Raw genomic sequence first — 20,560 nt, forward strand, 5'->3', positions numbered from 1 at the left:
TGGTGTAGGTGCCTATTAGCTAATGAATGTGGTTATAAATCATACTATTATACTATTTGAATGTGCATACATGTATGTAAACAATTTATACAAAATACTGATCCTAAGTTGTCAGTTTTCATATTATTAGAAGACATATACAAGGATATGGCCTACAAGGTTGATCAGAACGCATCCCAAATTTGTGTAAATGTTCCAATTTTGTTAGCAAAAAGTCTTGAGACATTTTGTCTAAACACCTAGTGTATAGCAAGGTTATTCTGCTCTTGAGTTAGCATCTAGCTGGATAGATAATCATCTACAGATTTTTGATAAATTACTATATTTCAATTATTTAATTAAGAGCTTGAGAACTAAACATGTGAACAATGTGGCTAAAAGTATGTGCGCACAGAAATGCATACCATGAAAAATTTGAAAGAAGCAGAAGTGCAAAATCAATAAATTTCCAGAAGCAGCACCAAAAGTTACTGTAATGTCATTGCTCAACGGTAAATTCAGCAGTTAATGATCGCAAAAGATTCTTATACTTCGCAAGTTCTTCTTGGGAAGTTTTTACTTCATCGAGAATGGCTGACAATTTGGCAAGCCTTTGGTCCACAATAGCCTGGTATTGGTCATTTAAGTCTTGGAGCACTGCAGCCAAGGTTTTATGTACAGATGTAATCTGCAACATGGTTCGTAATTGAATCGCCATGGAAAGCACGAAGCATTTAGTAAAATTACATGGTTCAAAACCAAAATGCAATTGCAAAATTTAAATATGGGGCTCAATTATGCTATTAAACATCGTCAATGGGCAAAAATTTAATTACTATTAATGTTCTTTTTATTGAAATATACAACGTGGTTATAAAATTGGTGCCAAAATATATGCCCATTGAGTTGAGTTTTCGCAAGACCAGGTTAGTAACTACTTTTGTAGCTAATCTTTATAAATATTTCAATACCTTATCTTCGGTGGATGTCTTTCTATCCTCAAGCACTAATCCTAGTTTTCTTTTTTCTTTTTCAAAGCACTTGAACAAAGCCTCTACACTAATTGCAACTTGGTGAGTAAATTTTCCTGCTTGTTTTGCGGCTGGAAGACTGCTGAGCTGTTCTTTCAAAAGCTCATATTCACTGGATACTAATGCTTCGGCCAAGTCCCTTGTGTCAGATTGCTTATTCTTGTGTGCTGGATGGTCAATAGCAACTTCATCTATTGAGGCATTTTGTTCTGATGTAGTTGAGAAGCAATTTCTGTTAACAAGTTGGGAGACTATTGGGAGTCCCGGTGCAGAAGTTTCCATTTTTTTTGCGATGGGCTCAAAATTAGCCTCATGCTGATTCTCAAACGCTGATAGCTTCACGTCACTGCTTGGTGATCGTTCATTAGACAGTTGCATAGGATGCATGCATTGGCTAGATAGCATTGGAGACTTATTTTGAGATTCTGAGTCTGTCTTGTTAGGAGGAAAAATTTCACGGGCTCTCTTTTTGTCAGAAGCACCATCTTCATGAGAAGCTTCAGATACTCCAGGCATGCTGTGCAATCTCTTAGTTTCAAGATTATGCTTGTGTTTTAGAAAAGCATTCTCAGTATTTTGTACATCCATAGGGCTTTTAATGATACTAAGCGATGATGAGGCAACGCATCCTGTGTCTGAATCTTTATCCAAGGACTGGACTAGACCACGTACAGGCAAAGGATTGATCGCAACTTCAGATGTTGTTATCTTCCTCATTCCAGTTTCCCGACTCTGGCTATATATTAAGTTATACAAATATTATTGAGTATCTAAAGAGAATAGTGACTGTAATAACATGCGTCAAGTTTGCAGCTAATTATTGCAAGTCAGCTAGTGAATGGAAAGTTTGATCACAATGACAAAACTGCTTGTCCAACAAACATGTATATATTCACAAATAATTTTGCGGCAAATGCTAGGGATTTGTACCAAGGTGTGTACTGGATATATTTTTGTTTTTATGTTTGCTTATGGTCCCTAAAGTTGTAAGTACAGTTATGATGATCCTTTAGCAGGGTCTACTGACACATATAAATAAAATAAACTGCTAATAGCATATACAAATAACATCTCAAAATAAGGTTTTAATTGTATGTATGTGTTTGCATAATTTATACCGTCTTAACAATATTTTGAAAGCGCAATAAACAACCAAGACAATAGCAACATTTTAAAACTATGAGTCAAAACCAGCTATTAGGCCTATCCCTTTTTAGTTACATGTATGTGCAAATAGCTTAATTTTACGCTTGAAAGTCAGAAGGAAATTATTTTAAAATACAAAGGTTACAAAAATATGGCTATTGATAAAACTATTTTTTCATTCAATTTTTACAATTTTAAACTTTAATGATCAAAGGATATGGTTGAAAAAGGATTTAGTTCAGAATACTGTATAGACAAGCCATCAATCTGGTGCAACACTTGTATAACACTAACACAATAAGAAGTTTATGAGCAAGAGTTTTCTTAGGTATTCAAACTATGTACTGCCACATTAAGCATCTCTATTCTACCAAAGCAAAAATATATTAACAATGGCCTGAATAAAAGGCGACGAAATGCATAGTTTGCGTAACAAACGTGCCGGCACTACGTCGTTTCAACAACCAAGATGTTGGTCTATGTCAGAGCCAACACCGCTCTGATTGGCTGAAATAATTGATTACAATGATCATCACTCAATCTCATTTGTTTTCCACGGAAGAAGTTGCACATAAAATTGGCTTTAGAACGAGGACACCAGTGATTCACACAAACAACTATTTAGTGATGGAGAAAGATATTATTTTTTGTCTCAGCTATATGACATATAGCTACATATTATACGTATTATTACAATTGAGAAAGTTTTAGAAAACCTTTCAAATATTCTTTTGGCAATTAAATACAGCGAAACATCTACTTACGAAATTTATTCATTTCAGAAGCCGTTTTGTAAATTGAAAGTTTAGTAACTAACTATAAGCCGATTTTACCATATACAGACGGTTCCCAACCTACGAACGCGTTACGTTCCGAACGATTGTTCGTATAAGGTGAATTTGTTCGTAAGTTGCTTCAGTGCTATATTTTGGATTATAATTTATGTTTAAGGCCTATATAAGTATTTTGAAGGTTTATATAAGTATGTTTAAGGCTTGTATAATTAACCTGTAGTATTGGTTTGTACTGAAAAAAATATTTAATAAAATGGAAATAATACTTTGGTGGACGCCGGGCCATGACACTGCATTTCTTATTTATTGTCCTTTCTATTATAATGTTGTTTTAATCGTTATGCTATCACTTATCGTTGTTGTCTTATTTTTTGTATGTGTTGTCCGTTTATTATATCGTTGTTTCACTCGTTATGCTATTGTTATACCTGATATACCGTCATAACACCATCACTTATCGACACTTAGATTGTTGTCATACCAACATTGTCGTCATACCATAGCGGTCCTATTCATTCACCTTGTTAGCCGGTGTTCTAACCGTTTGCCGTTAGCCGGAACGGTTGATATTATTGTATATAAATGAATGCGCGCATTTAGTTGAGCAGAGCAAATAGCCGTATGCTCCTCGGCTGGTGAAATTTCCTTCGCTAATTAAAAGCTGAATGAAACTACATGCACTCTCTTATCTTTATTTATTAGTAGAGATCTTGCCAAGTAAAGGCCGGCAAATCTCTTTACAATACGTATGTAAAGTTCAAACAAAGTTCAAACAAATAATTCGAAAGTTAATTGAGTTACGAACAACGTACATGCGTTCGTATGTACCGTTGTTCGTAACTCGAATGTTCTTAAGTAGGGAACCATCTGTAAATGCCCAAATCCGTTCAAAGCCACCACAAAACATTTGTGACATAACATAAAACATAACATTTGCAGAGATTATAAACATATGTAATGGCTAAAACCTGTAACAAATACATGTTAGAATTATATAACTATGTAATAAATAAAAAAGGTATACACAGACAAAGAAAGAAAAAATAACAAATAAAAACAACAAATGGTATGTTTGTTTACCTTTGATGTTGGCCGTTTAAACGAGGTCAGTAAACGATCACATAACCTAACCTTTCGATTTACCATTCACTAAAGGAAACTTTGAGGATAAATCAAGTTTTCTACCAATTCTCCAATTTCAGTTAACGAGTATGATAAAAATAAATAACTTAGACTAGAGTGTCTTTGTAGTCCAACCTCGATTTACGATCTCCTAAGTATACAGATTTTTGCAAAATATGAAGTACTATTAAAACAAATATTTGACTGAAGATTTAAAGCAATTTCCAATATACTTCTGGAACAAATAAAAAGTACGCGTAAAATAAAAATAGTAAAAACATATCAGCTAAGTTAGTACAGACTTCTGCTAGTTGAAGTTAGAAAAAGTTTTGCCGAGAATCTTTATTGCCTTCTCTATCACATTGCCGAGCCTTTGCGTCATTGGTGATATCAGAAACAATCCAAGACAATGCAAGCGCAAGTAGTCCTTTATCTCTCTTGACAATGGTAAAGCTTTATTAAATAAGTTGACTGAGAAATTCAGCTACATGTATTATTTATTGCATGGCCACTCCATATATAATACTAGCTGTGCTACTCGGCGTTGCCCGGGTATTAAAAAAGTCTTTGGACAGAAAATTGATTTGTATTTAACATATAACAACATTTGCCATTCTAACTTTCAAACTACATATCATGAGAAAAGTGTTTTGTGTAGTTGAAATAAATTAAGATAGAAAATAAATACAACCGTGAAGGTTTTCAAGCTTTTAAACAACTGTAACTTTCAAACTTCATATCATGAGGAAAAGGTTTTGTGCAAGGCAACTAAATTAAAAATAAATAAAACAACTGTAAAGGTTTTTAAACCACTGTAAATTTAAAATTTCATAACTTTCAGCGACGTGCGGTATATCTTTTAATAACCTACAGTGGAACCTCGGTTCTTGAACATAATCCTTTCCAGAGGGTTGTTCGAAAACCGAGTTGTTCGAGATCCGAATCAAATTTTCCCATTAGAATAAATTTACGAAAATTTCAATCCATTCCAAGGCAAAAAACAACTTCGGTAAAGTATGTTTTCAACATTTTACACCATAAACTGTACTGTATACTGCATACTATAAATAAAAACGGGTAGATATAGATAATGTTTAATTTTAATAAAAAGTTTTCTCTATATGATGATGAATAAAGAAAACAAAAGTAAACATTTCGTATGTTTGGCTCTTAAAACATCAAAAACAACAAAGGTTAAGATATAATACTAAAAATTGCGGAAATTGATAGTTAAACAGCAAAAAATGCAACAGATCAGTTACATCAAATTCGTGAGAGAAAAAAAATATAAACAACAATGGCACGTCTACTTCACATCTTTAAAGAAGAATCCTCCTCCAAAACTATTTAGGGTAACTCGACTTGAGGGGTTATCTTCCTAGCAAATTTTTTCGGTAGAGGAGACATCGTCCCAGATGGTTTCCTCCCTTTTTGTAAAGAACTTATGAAGCGTAAATTGCTTCTCCTTTTGTTAACGAATGTTTCCATGCTGTTTCCGGAGCTGTTCAAATGAGCATGCTCTGGTTTGGTCGAGAACCGAATTTATGTTCGAGCTCCGAGACGAACAAATTTTGAAATCTTTGGTCGAATACCGAGTTGGCCGAGAAACGAATCGTTCGAGAATCGAAGTTCCACTGTATACAATCAGTACACAAATTGCCAAATTTTAAGTTTGAGATAAATTATTGTCGAGATCGTGGGGCCGAATAATTTAGCCCTAACAAAAAAAGACGAATACGCATCGCGTTGCATATACTTGGGTCCCAAAATATTTCTGAACAGGAGCATCGTAACTCGTGGACGCAAGGCTAAAATAATTAGCATGCGCATAGTGTATCCGTTATATGAAAACATATCTGACCATTATGGCGTTCTAGTTCAGTGGTAGAGCGTCCAGATTAGAAACTTGGTGATGCATTCGTCTGGAGTTTAAATTTACTGGTATGCGCAATTTTAATATCAAGATTTTAAGATCTATAGTCAGAATGACACACATATCCACAGACATACTTTGAGAAATATATATAGATTTGAACACTGCTAATTCATTGGTCAGCTAAATTGCTCTGTATAGGGGTAAGATTTTTTATTATACGAATTGCCAGATTTTAGAACCTCCTATTAAGGTTTGACTAAAAATATACTTTAACATGTAATTTTACATGTAATGTGCTTTTGAAATATGCTATAAACCGATTGATAGTCAGCAGTAAGATAGTAAATAACCATAAAGCAAACAGTAAAAAACATCGATTGATTTCGTTTTTAACAATATAAATATTAAATCACTTCTAAATCTTAATGTTTTCATTTTCACATGAAATTGAATAATATTTTTTAAATATAATACCCTACAGGATGAAAATATTCATTGGTTATAAAAATTCACGATTTCGCGAACAGTCAATTTCGCGAATTGTTAAATTCCGCAAATAATTAGTTCTAATTTTAATCACAAGGGAGAATAACTACTGCATCAAATTAAAAACTAGCTGCTAGGCTAGTTTTTAATATAAATACTAAATGTAGTTGAGTTCCAAAGCATTTTTAAAATCATTGCCTGGGCTTTGAGCTAACACCATTGCCAATGCATCACATTTCTTTACAAAACTATTCAAGGTTGTCACAAGATATGCAGAATGGCGTCATCACAAAAATAGCCGCTAGGCAGAAGTACTAAACGTAGCCGAGTTCCAAAACTTCTTTAAAATCATCGCCGAGCTTTGAGTTTTATTGTCATTGCATCGAACTTCTTTACAAAATTATTCAAGGTTTTTACAAGTTATTCGCCATGGCTTCGTCATCGCAAAAAATCTCTCCTAGTCTTTTTACATTAAAATCAACCCCATCAATCTCTAATACCGAAGTTGAGGACGATCATGATTCTGATCTGGACATTATGGTATGTATTTGATTTGCAGTGCAGATACGTTTTTTCATAATTAACTGCATTAGTTAATTCTTTTGTTTAAAAACTGATCGCTTTCATTAAATACTTCAGCTATTGCTTTTGTACTTCCTTAACACTTATTAATATTTTTTCTTTTTGTGTTTACTGCAGATTAAGAATGAAACAACCTACTCCGATTACGAAAACTAGAGACGAGTAGTAATATTCATCAAGGCAGGAATATTGGCAGAGAAGTAACCAGTCAACCCAGACCCCTTCATAGACAACAACTCCTTGATATCGCTGCAGCAAACATGATTAAATTATATATTTTATTTCATGTATAGATATATTATAATTTATTACAAACTTGAGTGTACAAATAACATATTTCAAATACAAATAAAATTTTACAAACGATGAATGGAGTAAATATAAACAGTTTAGTCTATAGGCCTATGGCGGTTGTCTAGAGCAATACAATTAAACTGATACTCTTGATAAGTGAATACTATCGTGTAATGGTGCTCTCTGACTAGTTATTTTGGTAATAGCAGCTCTATATCGCTGTCACTGTCTTGGGTAGATGTTAAAGGTGATTCTCTCGCTACTACATGGCTGGTAAGGAAGTTATCATCAGAACTCTCCTCGTGGCTTACCATTGCAAAGTTCTGCCGGTTGGCCAAAGATTTGTGCTCGTAAAGGCGTTTTTGCTCCTTTTTTAAAACAGATATATTCTCCTTGTAAGTAGCTGCGGTCAATTCTACCTCAATTTCCAGACTTCCCTGAATGATTCGTGATCTTCAAAGAATGACATATACCACCCTTGCAGTATTGTGCTTGCGTGTATGATGAAAAATCTCTCTCTCTCACACTAAAACGAATAATGAAGCGGTAGGGATGGAAAAAATAAATATTGCGTTTTACCGAAGAGACAAAGTAAAATTCAACTAATTTAATAAATGGTTTTGAAAAAAACTCATTGCTTACCACAAATTGTTGGTTCATCAAAGGCCTCCAAATCTATGAATATTCGTAAAAACCTCTGAACACAGCAAAAAAATTATAGCTTAGCTGTCCCACCTTAGCACGATCCACCCGTAGTTGTAAGCTAAGTAGAAAACGAAACACGCAATGCGCGCATGCATAGGGTTAACTCTATTGGTAGACATAATAGAGTTAACTCTTCATAGAGAGTAGCAGTTTTTAGCCGCGAATAAATTAATCCGCGAATATGCATGAAATGGCAATTTTCGCGAAATATAACTCCGCGAATAAATTCATCCTGTATAGGGTATCTAACAAGATTTAGTATATAGGCCTAATCTATTACATTATATGCATTGTTTATTTGATTTTAAATTATTATTTATATTTACTAGCTAAATAGTCATTATTATATTATTTATAAATATGAAATAATACTATTAATATTAGTTATATTATTATTAATTAATATAAATAGTACGACACCACATTAAAATATCACCTAGGTTCAGATTAAAACTGCTGTTAATAAGATATTTATTGGTCATACTCTATAAAATATTTATTATTCATGTTTGAAATGCTAGTTTCAAACATACTAACAATTTAACCAGTCACAAGAAAAGTTATCAATTTTTATTTAGTGAAATTGGTAAAAAAATACATTTTAAATATCATTCATTAAATATACATGTAGATAGCTTTATTGACTCCAGCATCTGTATGCTGATACAATTTCATTTGAATTAAATCTCTTTAAATTTAATAATAGATATGGTGTTAATTTCTATACATCAACTAGACAATAATGTTTTACTTAGATCGGTTTAGGAATAAAGTACTATAATGGTTATGCAAGCTACCTGGTATAATACGCTACTGGTGCAACTAACATATACATGTATGTCATTTTAAATAGGCCTATGCACAAAGAGAACTTGTTTAATTTGTTGGCAAGTTTTTTTACCAATCATAGAAAGATGAATTGACCAAACTAGTTTTGCAATTGCTCATGAATAAAATAGCAAACATTGTCTGCCACCCTGCCTGATGCTGACTTGCAACAAAATTCCCATTACAGTTGTCTGGTATCAAAAGATTCACCATGTCTTACGCTGCTGTGTTGTAGGTGCAAAATATGTGGAAATGTGATTACAAGCTCTTAAAAGCTCAAAAACGAACAGTTAGGCGCCGCCATCACGAAACCGCCGTAGATCGGAATCAGTTTATTTCTCTGACGCAGTCAATCCATTTGGTTATTGTTTTGACACGTGATGTTCTTGCGTGAATTGAAAGGCCAATAAAAGGCTCAATATAAAACTTCTCGTAGCACTGGTTTATGAAAAACATTTCGGGTTTTACCGAAGAGCCCGTATCAAATATAGATGCTCGCTCGTTTACAGTTTTGTTTCGACTTGGTCTAATCGTCTAGTCATAATCTGATCATGTGACCTATACTTCCTGTCAAACAGCGCGAATAATTTCTGCAGCATTTTTTAATTATCACAGGTGACCAACAGGCTCATCATGTTTATCAGAGAGTGATATGTACTCCTTCGAGCTATAAGGTTAAAAGATTAAACATATTTTTACGGTAGGGTATACGATATCAGTGCTGAAACTGACAGCATAACAATGTTTATGAAATAGACGGATAAGGACAATAGACATGGTTCTATTGAATGCGTGAAGTATATTTGTAAAAATATTTCGACGAATAAGGTTTCACGAAAGTGTAAACAGAAGCTATCTCGTTCAATTACGTCCCATTTGAGCCATTTTGGAAAGAGATTCTAATCTACGACATTTTTATTATGGCGGCGATTACCTGTTCATTTTTGAGCTTTTAAAAGCTTGTAATCACAATTCCACATATTTTGCACCTACCAAACAGCAGAGTAAGACATCTTTTGATACCAAATAACTGTAATGTGAGTTTAGTTGCAAGTCAACCTTTAACATTTTTTAGATTTCATTTTAATGTCATAAAGTTGCCTTTATTTGCTCTTCATGCTTTTATCACGCACTATATTTTTATGCGTCAAAAATTACTTTCACAAAATCTTTTCTTAAATAAAATCATGCAACAATAAAAAGATATTAATCGTCGAATGAAACTTATCTTACAACATTTATTCTTTTATGAACAGCCGTTATAAAGTCACTTGACGAATGGAATCTGTAATATTTGAAAATTTAAGTAGTGTACCAGTAGTGTGATTCAAAGTTAAGATTTTTTATATATTAGCTTCTCTGATTGAATAAAATGCAACAAGTGTTTGTTCAAAAGAATAACAACGGATAGGATGTCATCGAAATCAAAGGATGGAGGTGCCATCATTTTTACCAGGTTTTGATTGCTTTCAAATATAATAGTTGTAAAGGAAACTACCGTGTTCTCTTTACTGCTCCGCAAGAATCAAAACCACTGAGTACAAGGCAATAAGAGATATATATTTCACAATATATATAAGATTACAAGCAGTGCGCGTACAAAGAACAGCATGCAAAAGACTACCAAAGATTTCCGCTCCTCGTCGCTTCAGGTGCTCCTTTTACATCCTTTCCTCTTTATTGGCTCTACCTAATCAGTAGCATGTCTGACTCGACTGTTGATCTTCAATCGACAGGAAATCTGGGCCCAAACATGACGTCAGTTACCTCGATGTCGCCTAGGTAGCCGGCCCTGGCCTCGATAATCTTCCGCCACAAAGTGACACTTGATGCTTGATACATGCACATTAGCTAGGATTGTATTCAAAAGCTGAATGCTAAGATTGGTGAGGCCATTTGGCATTCGTAAAGCTGGTTCTGTAAAACTGATGTAAAACTTAGAAAATACGACAGCCTACATGTATATGTAGGAGAGGAGTATCTAACAAGGAAAACACACTTATCTGTTATTTTTATTCAGTAGTGTCTGAACTGTCTACAAAGTATGAAGAGAAACATTTTAAAGTCTATGTCAACTCTTCGGACAGTGCAAGGACTGCCGAAATTATGACCAAGTGATGAGCAATCAGGTGTTAGAACAAGTTACATGATGTAAGCAGCATACCAAATAAATGGAACTGGATTTTAAACCAAAAATAATCCAGCGTATATTTTGCCTCAAATTTTAACCCCTGGTAGCTAGTATATACACATGTATTAAATTGTGACCTTCAAATCTTGAGACTAGTGCAAATTGCTCATTTGGAATGATGGTGAAAGACATAAATTTAACACACCCACCTGTAAAGTGAATCACCCATTTTATCAAACTTCTCTTTTATGTCTTGATTTTGCATAGTGCCAAATACACCACAACTGTCGATAGCCTTCTGGTAAGTTGATGTGCCAAAAAAATTGAAGGCAGTGTCACACGAAGTTTCATTAACACTGCAAACATATTAGAATAAATGTCAGATCTGATACTCACTGATATATTCCATATAACATAAAGCCTTGAGTCAGGCGAATTTTCAAAATCGATTTTAATGCTAGTTTATCTCACCACACTTACGGAAGAAAAATCAAAGTGCGTATGCATGTAGCTTTATACCTATTATATATAAATTTTACGAAAAGTTTGAATAAATCGTCAAATGTGTCGAAAAAACAGAGAATAGGATAGCTGCGCAATTGTTCACAAATACTTGAAGGCGATCGATTGAGGCAGGTGTTACAGCGCCGGTCTACCAATCTGAATGACATGAGTTACAGTATCACAGAAAAATATTTTTTATCCTAACCTAGACTCCTGGATACAGATAGGCGGCGAACAAGTAGAACCGCTTTTTGTAATAAAATTTTTTTGTTGTTTTGCCTTATATTAGACGAACAAAATATTTATAATTGCAGTCAAACATGGGTAACTCGCCCACGGATAGCTCGAACACATGGTTAATTCGAACGGTTTCTTTGGTCCGTTTCCACGTAATGATAAATTGCTATAGATAACTCGAACTCAACACTGTTAACTCGAACTCAACACTGTTAACTCGAACTGGTTTTTTGCCTAACGGCTACCGAAACGGTTGTTATCGCTTTAAAAAATCAATTTATTCAAAGCCATAGAGGTAAACCTCATCTTTTCGTAATTCATAAGCGTCGTTATTACCACCATCGGCAAAATATTTTTGTCAACGACTTTTCTAAAGGTTTGGTGAAATTTGATTTATACCAAACATCTGCTTAGCGATCGCCCTGCGGAAGCAAGGTGATGGGTCTTCCCTGTTGTTTTTGTTTTGTATGTGCGTGGCGAAAATCCTTGAGTGCGTGACCCGGCTAGCCCGTGATGAATAGTTTTCCGACGTGGATTCCGTGTTGAATCAACGTCAGAATGTTGAATGTTTAAAACGTCTTAAAAATTGTTGCAATTAAACGTATACGTTGTCTTAGCTAAAAAAAAACTATTCATTGTTTGACCTAAACACAGAATATGTGTGTACATTCAATAAGTATCCATTCAAAAAGCGTGAGTGATATACAATGTACCGTAAAACCTCGTAAAACTTTTAATTGAACTGCCTCGGAGTGTTGCTCTTAACGAATCCCAGGTAAAGTAAGGTAATCTTTGCATAAACTTCAAGAAAAATCGGCAAAATTGTTCGTGGGTAAAACGCTGAAAAGAAAAAGATGTCTTTTCTTTTGAGCATTTCAACAACGATCAAGTTTTGCCAATGTCAATCTAAAAAACGTCCTGGCAATAACATCACCTCAAACAACAAACCAATCTCAAATGATAGAAAAATCTCTATACTTTTTGATAAAAACGTTTTAAACTTTACATTAGAAGCATTTAATTTGAGACGAGCCATTTGTGCTTTTGATTTATATTATAGTTTGTATATGTACATGTATCTACTAATAAATAAGTAAATACAGTAATACTTCAACTTTTGAGTGCTCCAACATACGAGAAACTTGAGATACGAGCCAGCTTTTAAGCAAGTGTTAGCACTAACATACGAGCCATGTTTGAGATACGAGCACGTGAGTCACTTGCCAAGTATGCCGGAAGTGTTTTATGAGAACAGCATCACTCTGTATTTTTCAACTGCTCAGGTTATACTTTCATATCGTGTTTTTTGTGCGCGATTTTCAGTGCAGAATTATGTGAATTAAAAGTACTGTGGGTTGACCGAAAGTTTGCCAGTAAAATGAAAACTAATGCAAAGAAAAAGCGAATGATAACAGTTGATATTAAACGGGAAACTATTGAAAAATATGCGAAATATATATGCGTGATTGAGCTAGCTCAGCAATTTGACAGAAATACATCCACAATTATCAAACAGAAGGAATATATTCAGGGCATTTAGTTCGCAAAAGGACTAACGGTAGTTTATAAACGGCACAGCGATCTTCACGACCGCTGATGGAGAGACTGCTCAGACATTGGATAAAAGATAAACAATTGGCCGGTGAAAGCGCACTGAAATGATGCTATGTGAAAAGGCCGGGTGCTATCTATCAAAACTATCAAAACTATAAAAATAGACATTCGGACAAGTTGGCTAGTGGTCGTGCATTAACCCTTTGTGACGACACCTGTGTTCGTCCTAATCGCAACATATTGAAAGGGCGACAAAGGCAAACGTCCTTAGATAGGTTTATCTTAAAACGGCCGGCTGGTCGTGAAAGCGAAACAAAAGGAAAAATTAGCTAACCAGCGAGAAACTTCAAACTATGAACCCAGAAATTTTAATTCCCGTTTTTAAAACCGTTCCCGGTTTTAATTACGTTAAGTTGAAAATGAAAGTTTGCTTTTAGGTTTGCTTCTAAGTTTGTCTGTTAAGACATTGATAAAATCCAGATTTATCAAAGTCAACTGTCGTAATGAAGAATAACTTATATCTCCCTTCCCGGCAAATGCTAGCTTTAGCTGCTATTGTATGTATTTAATTTTACATTTTAATTAAACACATTTCCTTGCATTATTTTTTAGTTGTTGCTTTTTGAAAGCATGTGGTAAGTTAGGACAATAACCAACATGTTCTTTCTGTTACAATATCTTGTTTTGAGTGTTTTATTTGCATTTTTAGAGTATGGAAACCAATCAATATATATTTAATTGTTCTATATATAAATAAATTGCACCAACATGCGAGCAAATTAACATACGAGCTCAGTCTCGGAACGCATTAAGCTCGTAAGTTGAAGTATGACTGTACATGGACTTGTGACAGTGCTCTGATAACTTGAACGCTCTGATAATTCGAACACTTTTGCTCGGTCCCGTGAAGTTCGAGTTATCCATGTTTGACTGTACTTTTAATTTGCAGAATAGACTTTGCTGAGAAAAAATAAGCAAATCATTGTAAATGAACGTCGAAAATGTGCAGTCCCTATCACCTTGTAAAATTGCCGCGATCACGGTCTTTAAAAACCAGTGAAATTTATCATAAAAAGGACAAAAGTTTTCGATGCAAACCAATAATACTACAGTTATTATACAGCCCACAAATTATGGAAAGAATTGAGTCAAGTTTTTCTCTTTTTTTCTGGTCAAAGGGGTGAGTTTGGAAGGATATTGGTATGAATTAGACAATTTACATGTTACCGTTCTTATAATGTAAATTCCTTATAACGTAAACATTTTAGGGAAACGTAAACGTAATCACCTACTGTATATGAAAAACGATTTAGCAATTATGATGGAATCTGGACTACTATTTTGAGGCTAAATATACTGATTAGCATGCACGCGCAAGCTTAAACGCTGCTAAGTTTTTCTCTATTCGCGTGAAAAGAGTATTCTAAATGACAACGCATAAAAGTTTTGCTCTGCTAAAAAAATTGTTTAGACGCTAGTACCGACTAGATCAGAAAAAGAGTTGAGGTCAGAAGACACTCGGAAAGGTATTAAATAAACAAAAGAAGTTGAAATGGGTCCAAATAGAGGCAACAATCAGAGCGAAACTGGCCGAGGAAATGACGCAAATCTTTTTGTTCAAAAAATGTTCATTTTTGTCTTTGCATGTATTATAAATATGGTTTGTTTATGACACTTGTTATTGAATATATACTTGTAACATTTAATAAATTATTATATAACTTCTTGTCGTTATTTAAACTCGCCTTCGATGGACCGATGCTCATAACTCATCTTCTATTGCACATCATAAGCTAGTTGTGGTAACCAACTGTAGTACATATCAATAAGTGTTTATACAACATTGGTAAATATAGTTATAAAATCAAATGTGCCTTCAAAATTAGAATGAAATAAAACATTGAAAGCTCTAACAAATTGCAATGCAGGCTATAAGATTATCATAGGTCACAGCGCACCCTCAGGATACGATTTTGATCCGTTCCAGGGTTGGCATCGGGTGGTGAAAAAATCGTATGTAAGGGTATAGAAACCATAGTAATTATATAATGCAAACATCCCCTGATAAAAATTGTCAAGATTTTATATCAGTGTTGTACATATTAAAAACTAGTTGCAAAATAGTATGTTAACCTTAGTAACTATAGTTACCTGCAATAATTTTATTTGTGTTTAGCGGTTATAATCTGCAACAAAATGTAACATAACGTACCGTAGAGAGTTCTTTGAATTCACCTCAAATAAGTTTTTACAAAACACACACGCACACTGACATGCACAACCACACTTAAAGCTAAGCTTTAGTATGTACTTCTAACTATTTTACTGAGTTAGAACTTTTTATCATTAAAATTTTATCACTCATTAGTTTCTGTCTTTGCTTTCATTGTAACTTTTAGCGAACCTGTTTAAAACATTTTTCAACCTAATTCGGCAAGAGAACCTGAACAATGTTGTTTTCGTGATCAAGTGGATTAGCAGGTTAATGGTATTTGGTTCGGTATTTGTTGCCATAGATATGCATAAGTACTTTCACAGAGCTTTTATTTATTCACTTTGTAGTTTAAACAAAACTCATATCAATCCTCAAACTTGCTTTTTACATATTTTATGCTTTCAGTTCCAACATTATTATATTAGTTAAACTATTCTTTAGTTTTCTAGTTAGCCTATAGTTTTTATTGTGTTTTTTGTACACTGCTTTCTAGTTAGTTTACTTGTTGTGGTACCTTGTGGAATTCATGTTGTAAAATATGACTTTTGATTAAGACAATAAAGATTGCTCATATATATACAGTGAAACATGGATAACTCGCCCTCGGATATAGTGAACACATGGTTAACTCGAATGGATTTGCTTGGTTCGTTCCCACGCAATGATAAATGGCTCTATATAACTTGAACTCAACACTGTTAATTCGAACTGTTTTTTGCCCCACGGCTACCGAAACGGTTGCTATCGCTTTAGAAAATCACTTTATTCCAAGCCATAGAGGTAAACCTTAACTTTTCGTAATTCATAAGCGTCGTTACTACCTCCATCGGCAAAATAGTTTTGTCAACGACTGTTCTAAAGGTTTGGTGAAATTTGATTTATACTGCTATACGATTAATAGCACGGGCTAGCCGGGTCACGGGCGCAAGGATTTTCGCCACGCACATACAAAACAAAAACAGCATGTTGTTTTTGTTTTGTATTTGCGTGGCGAAAATCCTTGAGTGCGTGACCCGGCTAGCCCGTGATGAATAGTTTTCCGACGTGGATTCCGTGTTGAATCAACGTCGGAATGTTGAATGTTTAAAACGACTTAAAAATTTTTGTAATTAAACGTATACGTTGTCAGAGCTAAAAAAAACTATTCATCGTTTGACCTAAACACAGAATACGTGTGTACATTCAATAAGTATCCATTCAAAAAACGTTAGTGATATACAATGTACCGTAAAACCTCGTAAAACTTTTAATTGAACTGCCTCGGAGTGTTGCTCTTAACGAATGCCAGGTAAAGTAAGTTAATCTTTGCATAAACTTCAAGAAAAATCGGCAAAATTGATCGTGGGTAATACGCTCAAAAGAAAAAGAGCATTTCAGCAACGATCAAGTTTTGCCAATGTCAATCTACAAAACGTCCTGGCAATAACATCACCTCAAACAACAAACCAATCTCAAGTGATAGAAAAATCTCTACACTTTTTGATAAAAACGTTTTAAACTTTACATTACAAGCATTTAATTTGAAACAAGCCATTTGTGCTTTTGATTTATATTATAGTTTGTATATGTTCATGTATCTACTAATAAATAAGTAAATACATGGACTTGTGACAGTGCTCTGATAACTTGAACACTCTGATAATTCGAACACTTTTGCTCGGTCCCTTGAAGTTTGAGTTATCCGAGTTTCACTGTATATATATAAAAAAATTGTTTCCTCACCCACGATCAATTTTGCCGTTTTTTCTTGAAGTTTATGCAGATTACCTTACTTTACCTGGGATTCGTTAAGAGCAACACTCCGAGGCAGTTCAATTAGAAGTTTTACGAGGTTTTACGGTACATTCTATATCACTCACGCTTTTTTAATAGATACTTATTGAATGTACACACGTATTCTGTGTTTAGGTCAAACGATGAATAGTTTTTTGTAGCTCAGACAACGTATACGTTTAATTACAACATTTTTTAAGACGTTTTAAACATTTAACATTTCGACGTTGATTCAACACGGAATCAACGTTGGAAAACTATTCATCACGGGCTAGCCGGGTCACGCACTCAAGGATTTTCGCCACGCACATACAAAACAACATGCGATTTTTGTTTTGTATGTGCGTGGCGAAAATCCTTGCGCGCGTGACCCGGCTAGCCCGTGCTATTCATCGTATCGCAGTATAAATCAAATTTCACCAAACTTTTAGAAAAGTCGTTGACAAAAATATTTTGCCGATGGTGGTAATAACGACGCTTATGAATTACGAAAAGATGAAGTTTACCTCTATGGCTTTGAATAAAGTGATTTTCTAAAGCGAAAACAACCGTTTCGGTAGCTGTTGGGCAAAAAAACAGTTCGAATTAACAGTGTTGAATTCGAGTTATCTATAGCAATTTATCATTACGTGGGAACGGACCAAAGGAAATGTTCGAATTAACCATGTGTTCGAGCTATCCGTGGACGAGTTATCCATGTTTGACTGTATATATATATATTATATACAGTATATATGGTTTACATATAGTTTACTTGTTGTGGTACCTTGTGGAATTCATGTTGTAAAATCTGACTATTGATTAAGACAATAAAGATTGCTCATATATATATATATATATATATATATATATATATATATATATATATATACGGGACAGATGGTGCAGTTGGTAAGGTATTGGGACACTCATCATTGGGTCCTAAGTTCAAACCCCAACAACTGTATCCTTCTGGCAGGTCCAGAAGGATACAGTTGTTGGGGTTTGCCATTTGTGCTTGCCATATATATATATATATATATATATATACGGGACAGATGGTGCAGTTGGTAAGGTATTGGGACACTCATCATTGGGTCCTAAGTTCAAACCCCAACAACTGTATCCTTCTGGCAGGTCCTTAGACAAGACCCTTGCATGTATATTGTCCACAACCTCTATAAAGAGTGCAATAATCAAAGCCATGCTGGCTTGGATGTCGCCTGACCAAACAAGGTCAGCACTGCCTGTAGCTGAACCAGGACAAGGCAGTGACAAATGGGCTACTGGTTCAAAACGGTTGAGTGCTCGAACTCCCAGGTCTCTGGTAGGAGACCTGAGTTAGAGCAGAAATTACCACCCAAATAGGTTAACCGTGCTTGCATCATCAGTGGATGCAAGCAGCTAGCAGGAAACGCATACACTGAGCGGCATAATCATGTCGCAGGTGTTGTGTATAGAAGTCTATGTGATGAGTATAGCCTTAATAAACCACAACACTGGTGGGAAGCTCCTGGTAAGGTCAATGAAAATGACCGCGCTAAGATCCTCTGGGACTTCTACATTCGAACTGACAAGCATGTCCTAGCAAACCAACAAGATATAGTGGTGGTAGACAAGGAGAACAAGAGGGCTACTATAATAGATATAGCAGTACCCAATGACTACAATATAGCCAGCAAAGAAAAAGAAAAGGTAGAGAAATATCTCCCTCTTGGAGAAGAGATTGAAAAATGCTGGAATGTAAGAACTGTAATCCCAGTAGTCATTGGGGCACTGGGCGCAATAACACCGGCGCATAAAATGTGGCTTGCCCAAATACCAACAACAATCAACTCAGGTGAGTTGCAGAAAAGTGCGCTATTGGGAACAGCTAAGATCTTGAGGCGAGTGCTCAAATTCCCAGGTCTCTGGTAGGAGACCCGAGTTAGAGCAGAATTTACAACCCATACGGGGTATCCGGGGTGAGGAAACAATTTCTATATATATGAAGGGATTGCAACTCCAACTTTGCTACTGAAAATATTACCGCTTTACCCACGAGAATTGTTGAACTCAGAAAAATTGCTCACCATGTCTCTTTCAGGTATTGTGAGAATATTTTTGGTGAACAACATTCGGACGTCTCTCTTATTTTGGCGTATATAATAAACACACCGACTGCTAAATTTGAACTAGGGCGACAATTTTGTTGAATTCAATGTTGAAATAAGATTTGTATGGTGAGGTGAAAAAATTCATTATGTTCCATTTTGTATGGTAAAAAAATCGTATATCAAGGTAATTGTATCCTGAGGGTACACTGTAATTGCAAGCATTAAATATCAAGTGGTAAAGATACCTCTCAGCTTCCTAATGCATTTTTAGTTAGAGATCTATGCCAAGTTGCGGTAAGTTATAGCAGATTTTTTGGATCTACAGTATGACGAAAGATAAAATTTTGCAACTAATAGACCAGTTACGCTGGGCAATTCTAAGTCAGATACAAAAGGGTTAATTTCGCTCCGCTAAAAAGAAAGTGCAAAATTTAGGCGATATTTCCTTTGCCTGTAAAGGGATTCAATTTACATTCCCAAAATTCTGAAAAGCAATAAAAAAAATACAATGACACCCTCTATTTGAGCATCACCTTTAATAACGCGCCACTATGGAAGAAAGGTTGAAAAATGCCGCAGTTACTGCGCCATGGTTTTATGACAAATACATTTACCACCCTTAATAGACCGGCACTGTAACAAAATCAATAAACATATTTAACATAGAACTGACTACACAAGACTTGCAAACTGAACTGAATCAAAAGATTTTCCAATTTTTCAATAGCTTGTTCTGCAACAAAATAAGGAATGTTGACCTTTGCCGGATTTTGTACAAGCCATATGTAGGGTGCTTTTGGATTCCCTATACAAATCCCAGTAAGGATGTGTAAAATGCATAAAACAGTTTCGAAGCAAGGGGCAGGCCAGTCAAAAATATGTTTGTGTTGCTGGGAAATTACATTTAGTATCGTATCCCCAGTGGCATATGTCACTGGCACGGTTTGCAAATGAAAAGTTGACTGACTTTAATGTCAACAGACCAAATGTTAACAACTACAGTGTTGACGGTAGTAATGTCGACAAAAAATAGACTAAATGTACACGGATAAAATGATGCCGTACTTGCTTGTTCATTATTTGAATTTGCAAAAAGGTTTTTCCAATGTCGCCATCCTTTTCCTAAAAACATCGTGCCAACCGACAATAATGTTGTTTGTCCGTCGTTAATCATTTAATGTTCTATTATAGCATCACCAAGATTTTACTTCGAACTCAAACCGTCTTC

At 34.8% G+C, this 20,560-nt stretch overlaps 1 protein-coding gene across 1 annotated transcript in view; it reads left to right on the top strand.

Moving 5' to 3' along the window:
- The window catches only part of LOC137387575 (sodium-dependent phosphate transport protein 2B-like), a 141,103-nt gene that overhangs the window by 17,080 nt on the left and 103,463 nt on the right, over nucleotides 1-20,560 (top strand). The gene's annotated exons all lie outside the window — the stretch shown is intronic.

Source organism: Watersipora subatra, chromosome 1 (assembly GCF_963576615.1).
Source record: "Watersipora subatra chromosome 1, tzWatSuba1.1, whole genome shotgun sequence".
NCBI lineage: Eukaryota > Metazoa > Bryozoa > Gymnolaemata > Cheilostomatida > Watersiporidae > Watersipora > Watersipora subatra.